The sequence below is a fragment of the Artemia franciscana genome, unplaced genomic scaffold (genome assembly GCF_032884065.1).
Source record: "Artemia franciscana unplaced genomic scaffold, ASM3288406v1 Scaffold_1887, whole genome shotgun sequence".
Classification (NCBI taxonomy): domain Eukaryota; kingdom Metazoa; phylum Arthropoda; class Branchiopoda; order Anostraca; family Artemiidae; genus Artemia; species Artemia franciscana.
Genome location: NW_027062999.1, coordinates 52486 through 69712, shown reverse-complemented (window position 1 = coordinate 69712; position 17227 = coordinate 52486). Strand labels below are relative to the sequence as shown.

At 31.2% G+C, this 17227-nt stretch overlaps 1 long non-coding RNA gene across 1 annotated transcript; it reads right to left on the bottom strand.

The window, feature by feature from the left end:
• Positions 1 to 1451: 1451 nt before the first annotated feature.
• On the bottom strand, positions 1452 to 16900 carry LOC136042739 (uncharacterized). Its single transcript, XR_010621406.1, has 2 exons — positions 16756 to 16900; positions 1452 to 1731 (listed from the first exon to the last, which is right to left on the bottom strand). It is a non-coding gene; the product is annotated as an uncharacterized LOC136042739 (long non-coding RNA).
• Between the last annotated feature and the right edge of the window lie 327 nt (positions 16901 to 17227).

Below are 17227 nucleotides of genomic sequence, written 5' to 3'. Positions count from 1 at the left end.
CGTAATTTCACTTTGGAATTATGGGGAAGCTGAGCTTCGCGGCTTCTTAGATCATCTTAACACTTATGACCGAAATGTGCAGTTCACCCTAGAAGTTGAAATTGAAAATAAACTTCCGTTTTTAGATGTATTAATTATTCGCAATGCTGATGAACTGGATTTTACTGTATATCGAAAGCCAACACAAAACAATAGATATCTTCACTTTGAATCAAATCACCCCCCACAAGTTAAAAGAGCAGTTGTAACTTCCCTCATTGATCGTGCCCTGAATATTTGCTCCTATTCATATATAAATGCAGAAATAAACTTTATCAGAGATATTCTTTTTGGTAATGGATACCCCATTCCTTTTGTCAATAAAATAATTAACCGAAGAATAAAAAGACATTCTTGTAAAATCGAAGAAGATACTTCACACTGTGAGGCTACTGATAAGCCCTCAAATATTGTCTATCTTCCGTATATTCCAAAGATCACAACAAAATTAAAAAATATTTGCACAAAAAATAATCTGTACGTAGTTTTTACTAATAATTTTAAAATCATCAATTTCTTAAATTCGGGTAAAGATAAGACCCCAGTTACTTGCGAAAGAGGGGTCTATCAAATACCATGTGATTGCGGAATATACTATGTCAGCAGGACCCATCAAAATCTAGACAAACGGTTACAACAGCATAAAAATGACATAGACAAGGCCTTAATTTCAAATAGTTCCAACAACTCCTTTGATTTTGCTTTAGGTTGGCATATATTTAATAATCCGTCCCACATGATACTTTTTGAAAACTCTTCACTCATTAGTAATGATTTGGGAATAAAACAGGTGGTTCGAGAATCAATCGAAATTAATCTCAAAATAAATAATAATATTTCTTTGAACAGGGACTTGGGGGAATACTCACTAAATTCTTTATACTCAAATTTAATTAAAAATGATCTAACAAAATATTTTACTAAACCGATTTATAATAGTACTGAACCAACTATGAAAAGGCCTTTGAGACAGGCTGCTAAACAAGCAAGATTAGCTTTAAGAAATTGCATCTAATTATTTTATTCTCTTCAGTTTGAATGAGTTTATATTCTCATTTCATTCTTTTCGCCAGTCCTGGTTGAACTTCGTTGAAGTAAGGATGCTAGGGCTATTTTTAAAAAAAGTTTTAAAAAGTGTTTTTAATTATTCAGTTTTAATCCTCACAATTTGATGTAAGTTCTTTTATATATATATATATAGTTTCTTTCTTATTCTTGTATTATTCTGAAGACGGCCCTTGGACATAGGGCCGATATATCTACAGAAATAATTTCCACTGTCTTGAAAAATTTTCCCTATTGTCTCTACGTTGTATTTGTTTTTTATAAAGGTACATACTAAAGAGATAATTTTAAGAATCTAGAAGCTAGTGTCCATTGCTAAACCATATCGCGCTAGATCAACCGCAAAATACTAGCCAAAAGTTCCTTTATTGAAATTACAAGAATAGAATAAGCCAAACAGCACATCAGAAATTAATGAAATAATCTATGCAAGTAGAGTTTGAAAATTTTAACAAAGATTCGCTACAAATACCGAGGATATTTTCGATATGCGGCGTCCTTGTTCGGAACTCGGTTTACTTCTTGTTTTTTCTTTATTCAAGCACATTCGGAATAATCGAAAGCTTCAGGTGGTGGCTTAGCCAATACTGCGCAAACAAACACCAATGCGGAAATAATTGCGAATGCCTGCAACAAAATATTCACTTAACAGTCTGTTAAATGATTTAAACAAAAGGAAAAACTGGTTTTTTAACTGAAAGTATGGAGCGACATTAAATTTGTCCTTTCCTCAACGCTAATAAAATTTAAATAGCTCTTTTCTTCAGTGTTTAGATTCTTTAATAATGATGTGCATTTATTTAAACAAAAATAATGTAACAAAGTGAAACATGAAAAGATTGTTTTGATAAATTAGTAAGTTAAAATATTTATAAGCATAAGGATATAGAAAGGTGGAGAGCCATGGTAGCTTTGATTCAATAGAAGATGAAACCCAAATTTCATATAAATATAAAAAAAATCCATATAAATATATGTCCCCTTCCCCTTCCCCAAAGCTCTGTTGCAAAAATGTTATTAAACATTACGGCTACTGCTGTTGATTTGATATTTTGACTGAATACTCCAATTTTGCCTAGTGATTAAATTGTAATCTAATAAGTTACCCAAAAACAAAATCAAAAGATATCTTTGGGTCATATGTATGTGTTATTTTGTTTTTCTTTCCTTAATGTTTTTACTCCGCTTAATTTGTCAAAAAAAGCGGGTAACAAATAAATTATTAATTATTATAGATCATGTGCAGTTGATCATACGTTGGCGTGGGGTTATTACAAAACATGAATACTGATAAATCGCATAGAGAAAAATGTAGAAAACCGATCATTAAAAGAAACCGATCATTAAACCGATCATTATCGCATAGAGAAAAATGTAGAAATCCCATCATTAAAATTTTGTAAAAATGATGGACTTGGACATATTCTTTGCTCTTCATCAGTGTCTACTTATGTCAAGAATGTACCAAAAGATGGTTGATACCTAAGAGATTAACTGTAGCTGTTCAAATTTGAGAAGTGATTACAAAAATATCCAGTTTTAGGATGAGTGCCTCCTTACTATCTGTCAACAATGAGATAGAATCACAACTGATCCTGATAAGATTGAGAAAATTTATTAATTCCCAATAAAGGTTGAGAAACTGACTCAAATTTCATCAGTTTTTGTAAGGCATTATAATATCAGGACGAATCCTATTTTGATATTTAAGGGTTGTAAATTTATATGAACCCCTTAGGATTTCCTCCACTCGACCCAAAAATTATATTACCTAAGTGTATTACATTGGCACAGTCTATTTCACTACATGATTCACTACAAATACCAAGGATATTTTCGATATGCGGCGTCCTTGTTCGGAACTCAGTTTACCTCTTGTTTTTTCTTTATTTAAACCCCGCATATTCGGAATAATCGAAAGCTTCAGGTGATGGCTTAGCCAATAATGCCCAAACAAACACCAATGCGGAAATAATTGCGAATACCTGCAACAAAATATTCACTTAACAGTCTGTTAAATGATTTAAACAAAAGGAAAAACTGGTTTTTTAACTGAAAGTATGGAGCGACATTAAATTTGTCCTTTCCTCAACGCTAATAAAATTTAAATAGCTCTTTTCTTCAGTGTTTAGATTCTTTAATAATGATGTGCATTTATTTAAACAAAAATAATGTAACAAAGTGAAACATGAAAAGATTGTTTTGATAAATTAGTAAGTTAAAATATTTATAAGCATAAGGATATAGAAAGGTGGAGAGCCATGGTAGCTTTGATTCAATAGAAGATGAAACCCAAATTTCATATAAATATAAAAAAAATCCATATAAATATATGTCCCCTTCCCCTTCCCCAAAGCTCTGTTGCAAAAATGTTATTAAACATTACGGCTACTGCTGTTGATTTGATATTTTGACTGAATACTCCAATTTTGCCTAGTGATTAAATTGTAATCTAATAAGTTACCCAAAAACAAAATCAAAAGATATCTTTGGGTCATATGTATGTGTTATTTTGTTTTTCTTTCCTTAATGTTTTTACTCCGCTTAATTTGTCAAAAAAAGCGGGTAACAAATAAATTATTAATTATTATAGATCATGTGCAGTTGATCATACGTTGGCGTGGGGTTATTACAAAACATGAATACTGATAAATCGCATAGAGAAAAATGTAGAAAACCGATCATTAAAAGAAACCGATCATTAAACCGATCATTATCGCATAGAGAAAAATGTAGAAATCCCATCATTAAAATTTTGTAAAAATGATGGACTTGGACATATTCTTTGCTCTTCATCAGTGTCTACTTATGTCAAGAATGTACCAAAAGATGGTTGATACCTAAGAGATTAACTGTAGCTGTTCAAATTTGAGAAGTGATTACAAAAATATCCAGTTTTAGGATGAGTGCCTCCTTACTATCTGTCAACAATGAGATAGAATCACAACTGATCCTGATAAGATTGAGAAAATTTATTAATTCCCAATAAAGGTTGAGAAACTGACTCAAATTTCATCAGTTTTTTTAAGGCATTATAATATCAGGACGAATCCTATTTTGATATTTAAGGGTTGTAAATTTATATGAACCCCTTAGGATTTCCTCCACTCGACCCAAAAATTATATTACCTAAGTGTATTACATTGGCACAGTCTATTTCACTACATGATTCACTACAAATACCAAGGATATTTTCGATATGCGGCGTCCTTGTTCGGAACTCAGTTTACCTCTTGTTTTTTCTTTATTTAAACCCCGCATATTCGGAATAATCGAAAGCTTCAGGTGATGGCTTAGCCAATAATGCCCAAACAAACACCAATGCGGAAATAATTGCGAATACCTGCAACAAAATATTCACTTAACAGTCTGTTAAATGATTTAAACAAAAGGAAAAACCGGTTTTTTAACTGAAAGTAGGGAGCGAAATTAAATCTGTCCGTTCCTCAATGCTAATCAAAATTTAAATAACTCTTTTCTTCAGTTTTTAGATTCTTTAATAATGATGTGTATTTATTACAAAAATATCCAGTTTTCGGATGAGTGCCACCGTACTAACAGTCAACAATGAGATAGAATCAAAAATGATCCTGATAAAATTAAGAAGATTTATTAATTCCCAATAAAGGTTGAGCGACTGTCACAAATTTCATCAGTTTTTTTTAAGGCAATACGATATCAATACGAATCCTATATGAACTAAGTTATATGAGCCCTCTAGGATTTCCTCCTCTCGACCAAAAATTTCTATTACCTTTGCGTAGTGGTATCTGCCTCACAAATATGCGGCAGGATAGATTCTATTTATTCCAGTTTACTGGAAAAAATTCCACATTGCTCAGAAAAGAAAATGATAGAGTTAGAGAGATCTTGAATTTACAACAAGAAATTATTGCTCTAAAATCAAGCCCGCTCCTTTTTCCTTCTCATCTGCTCCTGGTCATTCCCCTCCCACCTATGCCAGCAAGGAGAAAGGCCCAAGAAAACATACTGTGATCCTCGAACCCATCGAATCCCCCCAAAGTCAAAGTAATGTTAATAAGAAGATTACCGAGAACGAATTAAAGAAAATAGTCCAAGATTTGGGCAGAAAGACAATTGATCAGGTTAGGAAACTCTCTATCAAAAATACTACGTTTGGAAGAAATGGAAAAATAATTTGGAACTGCCACCCAAGAAGATGCACAAAATGTAGCCACAGTTTTTAGTGAAAAATCAGATTTGATAAATTATATCCCTAAATACTCTATAAAAAAATCCTATTGGCACCATCTATTTAGCTGTTTAAAATAACGATAAAACTTCCAGTTTTCCTTCCTGAGTTTTCTTCCGTAATCTACCCTCTAAAAAATGTGGTGTTTTCAAATTATTATTGACAGGATTGGACAATTCTTCAATAGTGTTTTCTGATATGCTGAATTCAATCGGGGTAATTTTCATTAAAAACTCTTTCTTTTTTGGTAGCGTTTAAGACTTTTTTGTAAATAGGAATCCTACAAATGTAAATCTTTTTCTGGCTTGTAAATTTTGTTTGGTATTCTCTTTGTACCTTCAGAAAAATATAGGTGATTTTGGGAGAGGGTGTTCACAGTAGCATGCACATACAAATGTACAATCATAAACATGTATGTGCATATGTACTACATGCAAGTGCATCAGCATGTGCTCCAGGTATTCTCTGTGTACCTTCAGAAAAAATGTAGGATATTTTTGGAGCGGGACGGGGACGTAGAAATGAATATATAACCCTCTTGATTCTTGATAGATTTTTAATTTACGCCTGTAATTTTGATCCGAAACGACATTTTTTAAATTTACAAGAACGTTTACAATCACATGTTCATCGACGCAAGGCTATTAAAAATGATAGAGGCCTAGTGCTATAGGGAAATTAACCAAGATAGAGAAAGGGGTCAAGGGTTACCAAAGGTATATTTCAGAGATTTAAATGGTAAAATATTTTTTTTTGTTCATGCGCAAAATATATAACGGCTTCTTGTTTCAAAAAGGTACTACCCATCTATTGGCTTCTAGAAGAGCACATTTTAGGAAAAATAATTTTGCCTTAAAAAATATAGAAATATATGATAACAATGGACTTAAACTTAAATTTGTGAAGGGAGAAGGGAGAAACCCCCTCATGTACGTAATAAAAATATACAAATAAAAAAGTTCGTTAAGTAAGTTAATTCGTAATTTGCGTATATTTATTACTAACAGTAACGTTTGTAAATAAATAAAAAGCTCTAATTACCTATTTAAGTAACTACAAATTGGAAGGCAACTAGGCCTCCTCCCCCTTTTTTTCATCAAAATCGTCCAATAAAAACTATGAGAAAACCATTCAACCAAAAAAAAAAAAAAAATCATATGCAAATTTTGTTTTAATTATTCATGTGCAGTATGCCAAAATCAAAACATGTATTAATTCAAAAACGCTCAGAAATTAAATACAAAAACAAGTTTTTTTAACTGCAAGTAAGGAGCAACATTAAAACTTAAAACGAACATAAATTATTCCGTATATGAAAGACGTTGTCCCCTGCTCAACGCCTCGCTCTTTATGCGAAAGTTTTTTATTTTAAAAAAAGTTGTAAAAAGAGTTAAACATTAGGGTGAAGAGCGAGATGTCGAGGAGGGGACAACCCCTTTCATATAAGGATTAATTTCAGTTCGTTGTAAGCTTTAATGTCGCTCCTTATTTTAAGTTAACAAAACTCTTTTTATTTTATTTAATTACGCTTGAAAAGATCGACTTTGGAAATAAAAGCATCCTCAGCATCCTCAGAAAAGTCATGGAGCCTTACGTCTCTCAAGAGTGTACGTTTCCTTCACTGCTTATACTTTTCACTCATCTATCTATCTATATATATAAAAATAAGTTGTCTGTGGATCTGTGGATGGATCAGGTGACGTCACCTGAAAAAACTGGATCAGGTGACGTCAAAACTGAAAAAACTAAAAAAAGGCAAAAACTACAAAAAAAACTAAAAACTAATAAAAAAAATAAAAAAGCTAAAAAACTAAAAAAACTAAAAAAATTCAAAAACTACAAAAAAACTAAAAACTAATAAAAAAGCTAAAAAACTAAAAAAACTAAAAAAAGAAAAAAAGGTAAAAAACTAAAAAAACTAAAAACTAAAAAAAAACTAAAAAAAAGGAAAAAACTGAAAAATAAGCTAAAATAAAGGTAAAAACCAATAAAAAACTAAAAAAAAAAACTGAAAAAACTAAAAAAAGGCAAAAACTACAAAAAAAACTAAAAACTAATAAAAAAAGTAAAAAAGCTAAAAAACTAAAAAAACTAAAAAAACTAAAAAAAGGTAAAAAACTAAAAAAAAATAAAAAATAAAAAAAAACTAAAAAAAGGAAAAAACTGAAAAATAAGCTAAAATAAAGGTAAAAACCAATAAAAAACTAAAAAGAAAAAAAGGAAAAAGCTAAAAAAAATTTTCATCTAAAAAACTAAAAAAAACTAAAAAAGGTAAAACTAGATTAAAGTAATTCGAAAAAAGAAAAATGGTAAAAAACTAAAAAAAAACTAAAAAGAAAAAACTAAAAAAAAAATTAAAAATTGAAAAAATAAAAAAAAGAAAAAACCCAAAAAGAAAAAACATAAAAAAATAAAAAAGATAAAAAACTAAAAAAAACTAAAAAAGCTAAAAAACTAAAAAAAAGAAAAAACTAAACAAACTGGGAATTGCACAAATATTTCAATATATTTTGACAATATATATAAAAATAAGTTGTCTGTCCATTACGCCAGATTATATCTTCTATATATATAAAAGAAAACAAACTAGAATGTAAAAACTGGAAATTGCATAAATATTTCGAAATATTTTGACAATAGGTTAAAGTAATTCGAAAAAACAAAAATGGTAAAAAACTAAAAACAAAACTAAAAAGAAAAAACTAAAAAAAAACTAAATAAAAAATTAAAAAAAGAAAAAAACTTAAAAAGGAAAAATGTAAAAAAAATAAAAAGGTAAAAAACTAAAAAGAAAAAAAAACTAAAAAAAACCTAAACAGCTAAAAAAAAAGAAAAAACTAAAAAAACTGGGAATTCCACAAATGTTTCAATATATTTTGACAAAAGATTAAGGTAATTCGAAAACCTTAAAACAGATACCCAAAATTTTGAGGTTTATTATCAATAAAAAGAAGAAACTTAAAAAAGAAAACTAAAAAAGAAAAAAATAAGAAAAGAAAAAACTATAAAAGAAAAAAAAACTGAAATGAAACTGTATCTATATATCTATATAAATGACGACCAGGACACTCTAAGAGAAATTACAGACTGGGATACCGGGACACAAATGACGACCGGGACACAGGGAATAGACAGCGAAGAATGTTGTATATTCGCAAGTTTTACGTAGTTAAATATATATCTATATATATAAAAATAAGTTGTCTGTGTGTGGATCTGTGGATCAGGTGACGTCATGTTTGTCCGCATATGACGTCTGAATTATTTCACACTAATACAAAAGAAGAAAAAAACTAAAAAAGGTAAAAACTACAAAAAAAACTAAAAAGAAAAAAAACTAAAAAAGCTGAAAAACTAAAAAAAAAACTAAAAAAAGGTAAAAATCTAATAACTAAAAAAAACTGAAAAAAATAAAAAAAAGGCAAAAACTACAAAAAAAATAAAAACTAATAAAAAAATAAAAAAGCTAAAAAACTAAAAAAACTAAAAAAAAACTAAAAAAGGTAAAAAACTAAAAAAACTAAAACTAAAAAAGAAAAAAACTAAAAAAAAAGGAAAAAACTGAAAAATAAAAGAGAAAAAGAAAACTAAAAAAATATGAATAAATATATATAATGACGACCAGGACATAAGTAAAAAAAAAAAACTAAAAAAACTAAAAAAAATGGTAAAAATTACAAAAAAACTAAAAACTAATAAAAAAACTAAAAAATCTAAAAATCTAAATAAACTAAAAAAGAAAAAAAAGAAAAAAGGAAAAAAATAAAGGAGAAAAACAAAACTAAAAAACGAATGTATATACAGACCGGGACACCGGGATACAAATGACGACCGGGACACAGGGAATATAAATGACGACCGGGACACAGGGACACAACTACAATGGGGACGCCGGGGGGCACAGGGGGATATAAATGACGACCGGGACACCGGGACACAAGGAATATAAATGACGCCTGGGACACTCAAAGAGAAATCACAGACTGGAACACCGGGACACAAATGACGACCGGGACACAGGGAATATAAATGACGACCGGGACACTGGGACATAACTACAAAGGGGACGCCGGGGTGCACAGGGGGATATATAAATGACGATGGCGACTCAGGGAATGGTCGATTAGCAATCACCATCAACAAAGCTCAAGGGCAATCATTAGAATCATGAGGTATAGATCTGAATACGGATTGTTTTCCCATGGACCATTATATGTTGCATGTTCAAGAGTCGGTAAACCTGAAAATCTATTTATATGTACAGACAATGGGACAGCAAAGAATGTTGTATATTCGCAAGTTTTACGTAGTTAAAAACATATATATATATATATATATATATATACATATATATATATATATATATATATATATATATATATATATATATATATATATATATATATATATATATATATATATCTATATTCACAGGTGGGACATAGGGACACAACTACAATGGCGCGTAACTAATATGGCGCGTAACGACTTACGCGCGCGGGGGGGCTTGGGGGGCGCGAAGCGCCCCCACCAACTAGGTGTTGGGGTGGCGCTTCGCGCCACCCCAACAGCTAGTACATTATATGAAACATAAACTACCCAATTTCAAAACGATGAAGATGCTTATATATTGATAGGGAAGGAATGATTCGATTGGCTACCAAAAACATCTTACAAAGAATAGCAAATGGTATTTAAGACCTTGTTAAACTTGAAACATATGAAAATTAACATTTTAAATATGTTAAACATATTAAACATGTTAAACTTATTTAACATATGTTAAACTTTAAACATATGAGAGTAACCTTTTTTTTTCTCGTTGATTTTACCATAAGAAGGTGTTTGGCTACTATTCTAACTTTTCTGTTCCGGGCTACCACCAAATAATGTCTCTGAACTGATTAAAAACAACTTTTAAGAGAAAATAAATTTTCAAAGAAAAGCAAAGAGCTCCACTAAACCAAAAATGAGCAAAAATAAAGACAAATAACATTCAAAGCGTAAAGCTACCGCGTATCACCAGCAATAAATGAATGAAACTCAAAACGTGCAGAAATTACATTAACAAACTGAGTTAACTCAAAAAAGGCAAAATTTAACGTGAGTACGGCTGACAACTGCCATGTCTTGTCAAGACTAGAACACAATTTGTACTTTCAAGTTTAAAGTTTAAAAATGTGTTAAAAAAGAGGCTAGTATCCTAACGGCGTATCCTAATAGTAGTATTAATAGTTTTAACCATATGCCAACAGCTTGTTTTGATTGTGTTGCGAAAGCAACACTTTGGTTACAGATATTTTGGTAACAGCCTCACTCTTTACGCTAAAGTTTGACTCTTTTTCGTAACTCTACTCTTTAAAACAGTAAGAAACATTAGCGTAAAAAACAGGGCGTTGAGGAGGAAAAGCCCCTTTCATATATGGAGTAATTTCTGTTTGTTTTAAGTTTTAATGTTGCTCCTTACTTTCATTAAAAAAAACTTGTTTTCTTATTTAATTTCTGGGCGTTTTTGAAATAATGCACGTTTTGATCTTGGTTCTCCACACATAAATAATTAATACGAAACTTGCATATCAATTAATTGCAATTAATTGGAAGATTCTAAGAAAAAAGAGCGAGGGAGGAAGCCTATTTGCCCTCCAATATTTTGATTACTTAAAAAGGCAACTAGAACTTTTAATTTTCTACGAACGTTTTCATTTACAAAAAATATAGGTAACTTACGAATTAACTTACGTAATGAATTTCTATATTCGTATGTTTTTATTGCTTATAACAGTGGGTTTATCCCTTGTTGATACCTCGCTCTTTACGCAAAAGCTTAAATTTTGTCCTAATTCCTTCTGAATCACTTTAGTGCAAAGAGTGAGGTATTACGAGGAGATAAACCCCTCATATGTGTAATAAAGTTTGTTTGTTTTAAGTTTTAATTCTGCTCCTTACTTTCAGTAGAAAAAAAAAGTTTTCATATTTATTTGTTCATTGTTTTTTCAAATAATGCTAGAAAATCCTGCACCCCTTTCATTGAAATTTTCTTCTCCCATAAGAATTTTCCCAATAGAAATATCATCCCAGGCAACTCCCTCCTCAACTCTCCCTCTAAACCAAAAAAATCTCCCTGAAAACGTCTCTACACTTCCCATTAACCATTACTACATGTAAACATAGGTGTAAGTTTGTAACTTGTGGCTCCTCCCACGGGACTTCGGGGGATTAAGTCGTCCTCAAAGATATAGTTCCTTACGCTAAAGTTACCCCGCTCCTTACGCTAAAGTTTTTTATTGTTTTAAAAAGTAGAGTTGCGAGAAAGAATCAAACTTTAGCGCAAGGAGCGGGGTGTCGAGGAGGAAAAGCCCCTTTCATATACGGAGTAATTTCTGTTCGTTTTAAGTTTTAACGTCGCTACTTACTTTCATTTAAAAAAACTTATTTTTTTTATTTAATTTCTGAAAGTTTTTGAATTAATGCATGTCTGATTTTGGCTCTCCGTACATAAATTACTAAAATGAAATTTGCATATTAATTCTTTTTTTGGCTAAATGGCTTTCTCTTAGTTTTGATCAGACGATTTTGAGAAATAAGGGGTGGGGAAGGAGGTCTAGTTGCCCTCCAATGTTTGGTTACTCAAAAAGGCAACTAGATCTTTTATTTTTTAACGAACGTTTTAATTAGTAAAAAAACCGTAACTTAAGAATTAACTTACGGAACAAACGGACATAACTTACGTAACTTACGTTACGTTTTATCCCAATTCTTTAAGAATGACCCCTGAATCAGAAAGGCCGTAGAATAAATAGTTGAAATTATTTAACAAATTGTTAGCCTAAAAAGCGAAGGATTAATCTCCTCCTAAATACATCGCTCTTTATGCTAAAGTATTTTTAGAACCCTTCATATGCGTAATAATCGCTGTTCGTTTTAAGTTTTAATGCTTCTCCTTACATTCAATTGAAAAAACTTTTTCATGTTTATATTTTCATTGTTTTTTTTCATAGTAATGCTAGAAAGTCCTGCGCCCTTTTCATTGAATTTCTCTTCCCCCATGAAATACTCCTCCAAGGAAAGATCCTCCCATATAGCCCCCTCCCCTGAACCCCACACCCAAACCAAAAAAAATACCCCTGATAACGTCGGTACACTTCCCAGTAACCATTACTGTGTGTAAACATTGGTCAAAGTTTGTAACTCTCAGCCCCTCCCCCAGGGACTGTGGGGGGTAAGTCATCCCCAAAGACATAGTTATTATGGTTTTTGACTATGCAGAACAAAATGGCTATCTCAAAATTTTGATTTGTTGACTTTGGTAAAAAAATGAGCGTGGGAGGGGGCCTAGGTGCCCTCCAATTTTTTTGGTCACTTAAAAAGGGCACTAGAACTTTTCATTTCCGTTAGAATGAGCCCTCTTGCAACACTCTAGGACCACTCGGTCCATACGATGACCCCTGGGGAAAAAAAATAAACACGCAGCCGTGATTTGTCTTCTGGCAAAAATACGCAATTCCACATTTTTGTAGATTGGACCTTGGAATTTTTTCTATAATGTTCTCTGATACGCTGAATGCGATGGTGTAATTTTCGTTAAGATCCTATGACTTTTAGGGGGTGTTACCCCCTATTTTCCAAAATAAGGCAAATTTTCTCAGGCTCTTAACTTTTGATGACAAAGACTAAATTTGATGAAATTTATATATTTAAAATCAGCATAAAAATTCGATTCTTTTGATATATCTCTTAGTATCGAAATTCCGTTTTTTAGAGTTTCGAGAGTTACCTGGAGAAATCTGGGGAAGGTAAACAGGAAGGGTGTGTGAAAGCACAGGATGGCTGGCCCCCAACCCCCCATTGCACTTCCTGGCTGAAGGGCCAAGAAACGGAGATCAGCACCGCCGGTACGGACTGTAAAGTCTAATGCCGTATCCTTTAACTTTTTTTATATATATATATATATATATATATATATATATATATATATATATATATATATATATATATATATATATATATATATATATATATATATATATATATATATATATCATGAAAAGAGAAATCACCAATGCTACAGCACAAACACAAAAAAAAAAAAAAAAAAAAAAAAAAAAAAAAAAAAAAAAAAAAAAAAAAAAAAAAAAAAAAAAAGGAGACAGAAGGAGAAAAGGAAGACTGTTTTCCTAAATTAGTGATTAATATAGACCAGCACTTGAATGAGGCCTTAACCCTACTCATCCATACAATCACATAGGTCAAACAGCATAGCCACACACAATCAACCATAAAGAATAATCCATGGACAGGCAGTCATGTCGTCAATAAGTATAAGTCGTCATTTACCAAACCATAGAAAAAATAATATAGACAAATAATTCAGAGGCAACATCCAACATAAGGGCTCATCAGGAGAATACACTGGCCTATATATATATGGCCTATATATATATATATATAAATAAATTGTCTGTGGATCTGTGGATCGTGGATCAGGTGACGTCATGTTTCTGTGTCGGCTGACGTCATGAAATTAGTTGTCGTCATTTTTGTTATGACGATGCTTAGTATATTGTAAAACACATTAATTTGGTTAATAATATACCATTTAAAACACCAAAATGAACATGCTGGAGTAGTCACTCGGTGAGAGAGGGTGTCAGAACGGAGAATGAAGGTCCCAGGTTCAAATCCTGGTTAGGCTAAAAAAGGTAAAAAACTAAAAACTAAAAAAAAAAAACTGAAAAAACTAAAAAAAGGCAAAAACTACAAAAAAAATAAAAACTAATAAAAAAATAAAACAGCCGAAAAACTAAAAAAACTAAAGAAACTAAAAAAGGAAAAAACTTAAAAAACTAAAAAAAAAACTAAAAAAAAAGGAAAAAACTGAAAAATAGAAGAGAAAAAGAAAACTAATAAAATTAAAAATAAACATAAAAAAGCTAAAAAAAGATAAAAACTAAAAATAAAGTAAAAAGAAAAAACGAAAAAAATAATAAAAAAGCTAAAAAAAGGTAAAAACCAATAAAAAACTAAAAAGAAAAAAGGTGAAAAACTAAAAGAAAATTTAATCTATATATATATATATATATATATATATATATATATATATATATATATATATATATATTTTTATTTGTCAGGTGCCATTAAATACATTAGTAAAAAAGGGGGTGGCTTTTATCGTGCAATTTATTTAGTTTGTAATTTCAGTCACATCTAAAAACTTTCATGTAAGGGATAGTCAAGCGTTTTTACCCAGGCTCCATGCTCAAAAAGTTCAAAAGCCATATGGACTTCTCCTTACAAGAAAAGGAATGCTTTTTAGCAATTTATGTTGGATCCGACTTTGATTGAACAGGATTATCTGTGACAGGGATTAACTTAAACCATCCTTAAATTGAAACCGGCACAAATATCACCACCAGGAAAAGGGATCAATGGAAATCTGTTTTAAACTCCTATACTGAGCCACTGAGCTCAACTACCACAGGTGCCTTTTGAATAAAAAGCAGCTTTGCCACACTAATGTTTAGGTGCCCGGGGGCCGAAATCAAGGGCGTTGAACAATATGGATTTCATTTTATTTCCGAATGAAAGTTTACAATTATTCCTTAAGAAGGCTAATATAGCAAAACTAAACTGGATTATCTTGAATCAGAGTAAGAAAACAAACAAAAGGTACAGGTTTGTCAAAGATATTTTCAAGCCTAATTCATATTTTGTATGTTCATGAAAGCTTGCAAAAAGCCTCAGTTAATGAACTTACTATTGGAACCATTTCATTTTGCAACATTCTACTTTTCAGAAGAGTTACTGATAATTAATCAGTAAAATTGGTTAGTCCTCAAATTTATACCTCGTATTTGTCCATGAGTTTACACCCGACTGCTTAAGAAAACAGGGGAAAGGGTGTAATTATTTGACTTTTGTTTCAAAATTGATCCTAGAATAATTGTCTACTATGCATTTAAAGAAATAGAATTATTGTCGGAAACCTGAGTGTTGTATTACAACTTTTGCGGATGATACAGCCTTAACTATGTCTAGTCAATCTGTCGATGATTTGTTGTTGAAAGTTAATAGGATATTAAAGGCATTTTTTGTATTTACAAGTTTGAGCCTTTTGTCAGTAAACATTAATAAAACTAATTTTATGATTTATAGGAGAGTTGGTAAGCCTCCATTGTTGATAAAAAGATATTTTTAACGGCAGGCCTCTGTCACAACTGCATGAAGTGCGTTATTTGGGGTTCCAGCTTGATTGTAATCTATCTTGGAAGAACCATAGTGATCTTGTTGCAGCTAAAGTTGCTAGAGGTTTGGGAATTTTGCGTGAAGTTCTTTTATTATTATACCAAACCATTGTTGCGCCTTATATTTTTTATGGTTGTATCCTTTGGTCTAGTAATTTCTATGCAAATTTTAAAAGAGTGCAGATCCTGCAAAATAAAACAGTACGTCTTCTTGGTAATTATGTAGAAAATGTGAATGATACCGCGTCATTTCTTAAGAAATTACGAGTGCTTAACATCGGTCAGATTCGAGATTATCAAGCTGCTGTTTTTGCGTATCGATGTTGCAATGATGTATGTCCTCCAGTTTTTACCAGTTTTTTTCGAGTAAATCGTTCACTCCATGGGTATGAGAAAAGAGAGGCAGATGATTTTATTGTTGAGTACCGAGACACCACACGTGCAGGTTTTGGAATTAGGTATTTAGCTCCGGCTATTTGAAATGATATCCCAGCTGGCATTAAGGAGGCGGAACATATTGGGTTGTTTAAAGTAAATTTAAAAAAACATTTATTGGAAGTGGGGAGATAATTCATTTTTTTCTTTTTCTTCTTTTTTTTTAATTATTGTTAGCCTTTATTTATTTATATTCTGGTATTAAGGAGTAATTGAGTGAGAGCGTTTTGTCCTTGTTTAGTTTCCTTTTTTTAGTTTATGATTTTTTTTTTGTTTTTTCTTATTAAATTAGGTTGAGAATCAGATGATTGCAGCCGTCCAGCGTCAGGCTCTTTGAGCCTTCCCCAGGGCGGTTGTGTGTATTTATAGTTTTTGTAATTAGTAGTTAATAAGGAGAGTTCACTTCTGAATTATTCTGAGAAATAGTTATGAAAACAAGTGTCTTTTTATTTGGTAACGTTAAATAGAAAGTGCGAAATGTGAGAGGAATCAAACTTGGGCCCCTATGATCTTTCTACTGGGAAAAAAAGAAGTAAAATTCAACCTAGCCTTTCATAGATCAATTTGTTTTTAATAATCCAAGCCTTTGGCCTTAAATCCAAAAAAATTAAAAAAATCGTATCTTTAAGAATGTATAATTATTGTAGAAAATCCAATCATAGTTTCCGTGTTGCTAATACTATCAAATTTCACTAGATATAACCTTGAACAAACCTAAGAGAGCTTAAAAGAGTGAAAAATTAAACAAAGGTCACTCACAAACTTCATAGTTTTCCAGTTACTAATCTGATTTACAAATGAAGAAAGTTGCAATCGAATATCAATATATACCTATAAAAAACCACAGTAGCTTTTGAAATAATTTTACTAGTATTTTCTAGTTGGGTAACACGTTTTATCTTAAACTTAAGTACGTTATTTTACAACAAGGAAAAAACTTAGTTTAGAGAAGTAATGATAAAATATACTGCCGGCATTTTAAGATTAAAAATAAAGTTTTCAATTTGACTTTTTGTATATTAGAAAATGGAACGGAAGCCAAAAAATAATCAGATTTGAAAACAGATGATTCAAAAACTCGAATGCAAAGATAAAACATTAGAACAAATGAAAGTCCGAGTGATTTAGCGTTATGGCCGACAAGTTTTAGGAGAGACGTGAGGGTAGGGTGCCGGGCCAACCCGTGAAATAGAAGAGCTTATAAAGAAATTACATGTTTCGTTACACGGTG